The following is a 5707-nucleotide window of genomic DNA, read 5'->3' as shown; positions in this document are numbered from 1 at the left end:
AAAAAACCCTAAAAAGTAAAAACACGTAAAAAAAAAAAAACATTTTGGAAGGTGAGGTCCGGATCATGTCTCCAAGGCCATGCTGGAGACTCTTTGCGGGCATTCTGCGAGCCAGGCAGCATTCCGGAATTCCCTTTTTAAGTACACGTTGGTGTCTGCTATAACGAAACACACGCTACAGGCCGATGAAATTTAATGTTCGAGCTAAACAATAAAAGGCTTTATTTATGGGCAAGTTTTATGTCTCCCTGCAGGGAGATGAGTTAGACACAAGCCCTTCCCACTCCTGCGGCTCCGACATCACAGGGGACAGACAGGGACAGAGCGGAGAGGAGGCGGTCGCCTCTCAGCCTGTGGCAGGGCGTCCGGGAAGGGAGTTAAACAGGACCAGCCTGCTGACCGGCAGATCTGCTGTCAGGAGGGTGACTGACGGAGGGCGGCATTCGAGACTTCTGTTTCCTTTAACTTTAAAGAGCCCACAGACTGATCTGGCTCCGCTGGGAAGGGTTCCCGACGCTTACAAACATATGCTTCCCTATAAACTTGCTCTAACATTCCAGGAGCCCATCAGCAAACGACACTGGGCTCTCTCTGTGTGCTGGGCATTGTTCTAGCTGCTGGGGGATTAAAAAGTACAAAACAAAGTCCGAGATCTCGCCCTCAAGGAGGCTGGGTCCCAGTGGGGCTTCAACATGCACACTAGGAGCTTCCAGAAGTGAGCAGAGAGTGTGGCAGTGGTCAGAGGGCTTCCTGGAGGCAGCGAGCTGAGTCCCTAGAGGCGGTGAGGAGGCCGGTCCTGAAGAGCCCAGGAAGGAATTCGAAGGAGAAGCAGGGGGCAGGCATGGTGAGGTGGTGGGGTTTTATTCTAAGCAAAGCAGGGAACCACTGGAAGACTCCGGCTCCCGTACAGAGGAAGGAGCACAGCTCTGGGGAGCGGGCTGTGCCCTTCCAGGTGCCCGATGACGGAGGCAGGGCCGGGGGTCCGACGGAAGGCAGAAGAGGGAGCGGACGCGAACGAGATGCTCGGGCAGAAGTGGAGCTCGGTTGTCAGAGCAAACGGGTGACCCAGGAAGCGGGGGCCAGGGCCCAGGAGGGCCGAAGACGAGCAGTATTTCTGTAATCGGCACTTCTGCTACTTTGAGATGCTGCACGACGAACAACATGTAGGAAGGTGGAAGCTCCTGGCCCGGAGTTCCGAAAACGTGGTCATCAGCACATCAGCAAACGAAGTGTTCGGGGGCTGCAGGGAGAAGCCTGAAAACGGCCTGGCACAGCACTGCTCAGGGAACTCAGGAGGAGGAGGGGCCAGCAAGGAGGGCTGGACAGGGTGGCGGGAGAGGGAGGGGGGCAGGGACGCCCCAAGAACGGGTGTCCGTGCCAGTGCTGCTGAGGCTTTGAGAAAGGTGGCCTTTGGCTCTGGCCCCGTGTAGGTCACTGGTGGCCTGACAGGGCCTTTCGGGGTTCGGGCACAGATAAAAGCTCGGTTTGAGGGGATGGAGGTGTTCACTTCCATGACGGGGTACCGTGATGGGTACTCTGAGTTGCCTCTGGGGAGGGGAGCAGGGTGAGGGGGGCCGCCCCCTCACGGCACGTCCCTTGTGGTTTGGGTCTCTTGCCACAGCTCCCATCCAGAGCGCCGCAGCCAGTCCAGGACAGCGTGGGCAGTAAGACAGAGGAGCGGGGACATCAAATCCAGATGAGCTCTGGGGACGCTTTGCTGGGTGACGGGAGAGAAGTGGGTTGATGTGAGGTCAAGCAGAGCCACCCAGGAGAGCAGCCCAGCAGAGACGGGGGTGTCAGTGCAGGGCGAGGGGGGGTGGTTGGAGTGGCTGGACAGGAGCCAGGAGGCGGCTCATCTGGGGGAGCAGGGGGCGGCCGAATGCATGGTTGGACGATGAGGTCACGGTTACTGCGCAGGAGGAGACGCTGGGAGGAAGGAGCGTGTGACGGCCATCCAGGGAGCAGCAGATACCCTAGGGCTGCCGGGAAACANAGAGCAGCCCACCAGAGACGGGGGTGTCAGTGCAGGGCGAGGGGGGGTGGTTGGAGTGGCTGGACAGGAGCCAGGAGGCGGCTCATCTGGGGGAGCAGGGGGCGGCCGAATGCATGGTTGGACGATGAGGTCACGGTTACTGCGCAGGAGGAGACGCTGGGAGGAAGAAGCGTGTGACGGGGCCATCCAGGGAGCGGCAGATACCCTAGGGCTGCCAGGAAACGTGTACTTGGTGACACTGAGTGCCTGTGTGACATCTGGGGTCACAGGACTGGAGTGTGATTACTGGGGGGAGGGCGGCTCTCTCATTGGGCCCGCCTGCACCGGGGGGTCTGCCCGGATTCTTCTTCAGCAGAGAGCGTGCCCTGGGTGCTTCAGGCGCTGAGGGTTTGGGGAGGTGGAGATGCCTGAGGGGGCGGCGNCCTCACCCCTGCCCTGTCCCCACGGCCCCATCCTGTGGTCCAGCCAGCATCCTGGGGGCACCCCAGACTCCCCCTATAGCATCCACCCCCCCAGGCCCTGACCTCCCACCCCTGACCTCCTCCTCCGACCCTCCTCCTTCCTCCCTTGGTCTATGGCTCCCCCCGTCTCTGCCCTTCCCCTACTCCTGACTCTACAGACTCTCCCCCTCCCACACACTGCAGCCAGAGTGAGCACCCCAAAATGTACCACTGGTCACCTGACACTCCTTCAATTTCTCTGATCCTCACAGTCCCCAGGATAAAGTCCAAGTTCACAGCACAGGCCCTTCGAGGTTCTCCGCCCACCTGCTCACTACTCTCTGGATCCCTCCACGTGCAGACTGGACGCCTCCAACGCTCTGGATCTGCTGTTGCTCTGCCGGGACCGCCCTCAGCTTTCCCCTGGAAAACCAGCCCTTCTCCGGGGCTCAGCCCCTCCGGGTGAGGCGTGATGCCTCGGGGCTCCCCCATCAGGGTGCACCTGCCCCACAGCCCGGCTGTGTGCCGTCCCCCGGGCAGGGCCCTGCCTGTGCAGCCTCGGCACCTGGCCCCAGGCCTGGCACAGAGTGGGACTCCTACTTCCTGGCACCTGCCTGGGGTGTCCACAGCGGGGCCCGCCCAGGGGCTCGACAGAGAGGACGCGGGGCCTTGGAGGCGCACAGGCTGTATCCTCCGTGTTCTCTGCTCTGCCCCTTGCCCAGCGCAGGGCCTGGCAGTAGCAGGGGCTCAGGAAGTGCTCGCTGACGGGCCAGAGACCTGCAGGTGTGGATAATATTAACCCAGTGGTGGAAAGGGCCCAACTCCCGCCACCCACACGCGCCCCAACGTTCCATAAAGCAAGAAGCTGACGTCCCCCACGGGACAGAGATTTGCCCAGGTCCCTGCGGCCTCTTCCCCACAGAGACGAAAGCAGGTGTCCTTCCCAGGTCTCCAGCCTACAGAGGCGAAGAAGGCTTTAACGCCCGCCCCGGCCTGAGCACGCGCCGTGTGGCAGCTGCCCACCGCGTGTTTTCCTGCGTCCAGCCGGGCGGTCCTCCGCCAGCCCTCGAGGGAGGTGTGGCTGTTGCCCGTGTCACACGAGGGGCTGGGCCCGGAGCTCCTGGCAGGGCGCCACCGTGACCCGGTCCGCCTTGAGCCCAGCACTGGCGCTCCGAAACGCATGCCCTGTGCCAGGACGGCCTGGAAAGCAGTACGGGGCGGGGGGGCTGGTGAGGGGGTGAGCGGTGTGTCCCACGGGGGCGGGGGAAGAGGCCCCCTCCAGCCCCAGCCCGGCCTCTGGCTCCAGGGGTCGAGCTGGGAAAAGGAGCCTCCCCTTTCGACGCCTTCTCCAGCCCCGCCTCTGCTGGCCTCAAAACTGCGGAGGATTTCCGGGGTTCGAGTCTGAAGGACGTCTGTTTGCAGGAGACGTGGACTCTGAGGCATCACCCCTTGCAAAGAGCTCACTGCCATCTACCCCAACCCCACGCCCCTGTGACCACGGCGGGCTGACTGTTCTCAGTGTCGAGCGTCACACAGACCAAGGTTTTCATACTGAAAACAGCAGGACATTCAGAGTCGGAAGGAAGCCTCCAAGCGTGGAGTGTAGCACAGGGCCAGCGCGGACATCTCTCTGCCGCACGGCCAGGTCACGGCCGCTTCGGTGGCGGACAGCCTGCCCTCTGGGCAGCAGCTACACTTCCCAGGTATTAAGGTGTTAAAAAGTTCCCCTCTGCTGGTTTTGGAAAGTCACCTCCGCGGATAACAGGAGCGAGATGGCTGCGGCCACGTCTGCACTGTGGCCTAAGAGTCACGGAAGCCCGTTATACAGCAGAAGGTCCAGCTCCCGCCCCCCAGCCAAATGGGCCTGTTTGCAAGGGCAGGGACGCCATGCGCGCACACTTTCCACGGTCCCGTGCCAAGTGGAGTGGGCTGGCAAACAGGGCAGATAGATGCTGGGTGCCTGGCAAGTGGGGTAGAGAAGCCAGCCTCCTTTGAACACTGACAACATGCACATCTGTGCACAGCGGCCCTGCTTTCCCAGAAGCATCCGTAACCTCCCCTCTGTGTGAATTTCCTTCACCGGAGCTCAGTGTTCACACGCTCTCCCTCAGGCCCCACAAGAACCCTGTGAGACGGGCCACAGTGCTATTGTCCTGCTTTAGAGTGAGAACACTGAGGGGCGCCTGAGGGGCTCAGTTGGTTAAGCGTCCAACTTCAGCTCAGGTCATGATCTCCTGGTTTGTGGGTTTGAGCCCCAATGTCGGGCTCTGTGCTGACAGCTCAGAGCCTGGAGCCTGCTTCCCATTCTGTGTCTCCCTCTCTCTGCCCCTCCCCTGCTCGTGCTGTCTCTCTCAAAAATAAAGATAGAAAAGAAAGAAATGAGAACACTGAGGCTAAAAGACGTGAATGGTTTCCTAGTGTCACTGCCTAGTAGGTGATGGGGCTGGAGGGAGAAGTGTTTTCCTCGTGAGATCATTCAGAGCAAGGTGGCTCTGGGGGGATGGGCATGCGCTTTAGCCAGCAAGGTCACCTGGAGCCACCCTCTGCGTTCTGCCTCTTCTGTCCCATATCTGAGACACCTCCCCCCCCCATCCCCATCATTACACCGGCTTGTAGTTACAGCTCAGAGCAGATGAGCCACGATCACTTACTCAGAGGAGTGAAGGAGTTAACACACCCTGGATGGGTGCTGCCCTTAATCTTACAGCCGGTGCCTTTGCTCTGGGCCTAGACTGAGGGCCATCCCGGCAGGGCGGGAAATAGCCGGACTTTCATGAAGAATCAGAGCCAAAAGTCCAGGAGGCTCAGCCCCCAACAGGAGGGACAGGCGTTCTGGATGGATGATCCAGAAAACAATTTGGTGCCTTGTTTGGGCGTAACTGGAAACCTGCTCTCACTGGGAAACGTGGGCTCCATTTGGGCTGCTGGTGGTGCCCCCACCAGGTGCAGAGATCAGAGAGGCCCCTGGACGTCCCACTCACTCTGTTTAGAAATCTGCCCTCAGGCTGGCAGTAGAGGCCACCTGGAGACTTACAGCATGAACACACGTCAGGCCAGGGGACCCACTAGACCCCGGGAGGTCCCCCCCAGGAGCAGGGATCTGCAGAGAGAATTTTGGGGGGGTGTGGACTTAGATCACAACAACAAGGACCCCTTTATCTCCCCAAGCCTCTAGACGAATTGAGCATCTACCTCCATTACGACCACGGCCAACAAGCCTGTCATACCAGCAGCCCCGGGTTCTGTCCCCACGGAAATCACTGCTACTTCGTAT

At 60.5% G+C, this 5707-nt stretch overlaps 1 long non-coding RNA gene across 1 annotated transcript in view; it reads right to left on the bottom strand.

Moving 5' to 3' along the window:
• Positions 1 to 209: 209 nt before the first annotated feature.
• The window catches only part of LOC144240097 (uncharacterized), a 10606-nt gene continuing 5108 nt past the window's right edge, over positions 210 to 5707 (bottom strand). The window contains exon 3 of the long non-coding RNA XR_013337584.1: positions 210 to 1717. This is a non-coding gene — a long non-coding RNA (uncharacterized LOC144240097). The remainder of the gene's footprint in view (positions 1718 to 5707) is intronic.

The sequence above is a fragment of the Crocuta crocuta genome, unplaced genomic scaffold (assembly GCF_008692635.1).
Source record: "Crocuta crocuta isolate KB4526 unplaced genomic scaffold, BGI_CrCroc_1.0 scaffold7, whole genome shotgun sequence".
NCBI classification, from domain to species: Eukaryota; Metazoa; Chordata; class Mammalia; order Carnivora; family Hyaenidae; genus Crocuta; species Crocuta crocuta.
Note: the sequence above shows the minus strand (reverse complement) of the source record. Positions and strands in the feature narration are given on the sequence as shown.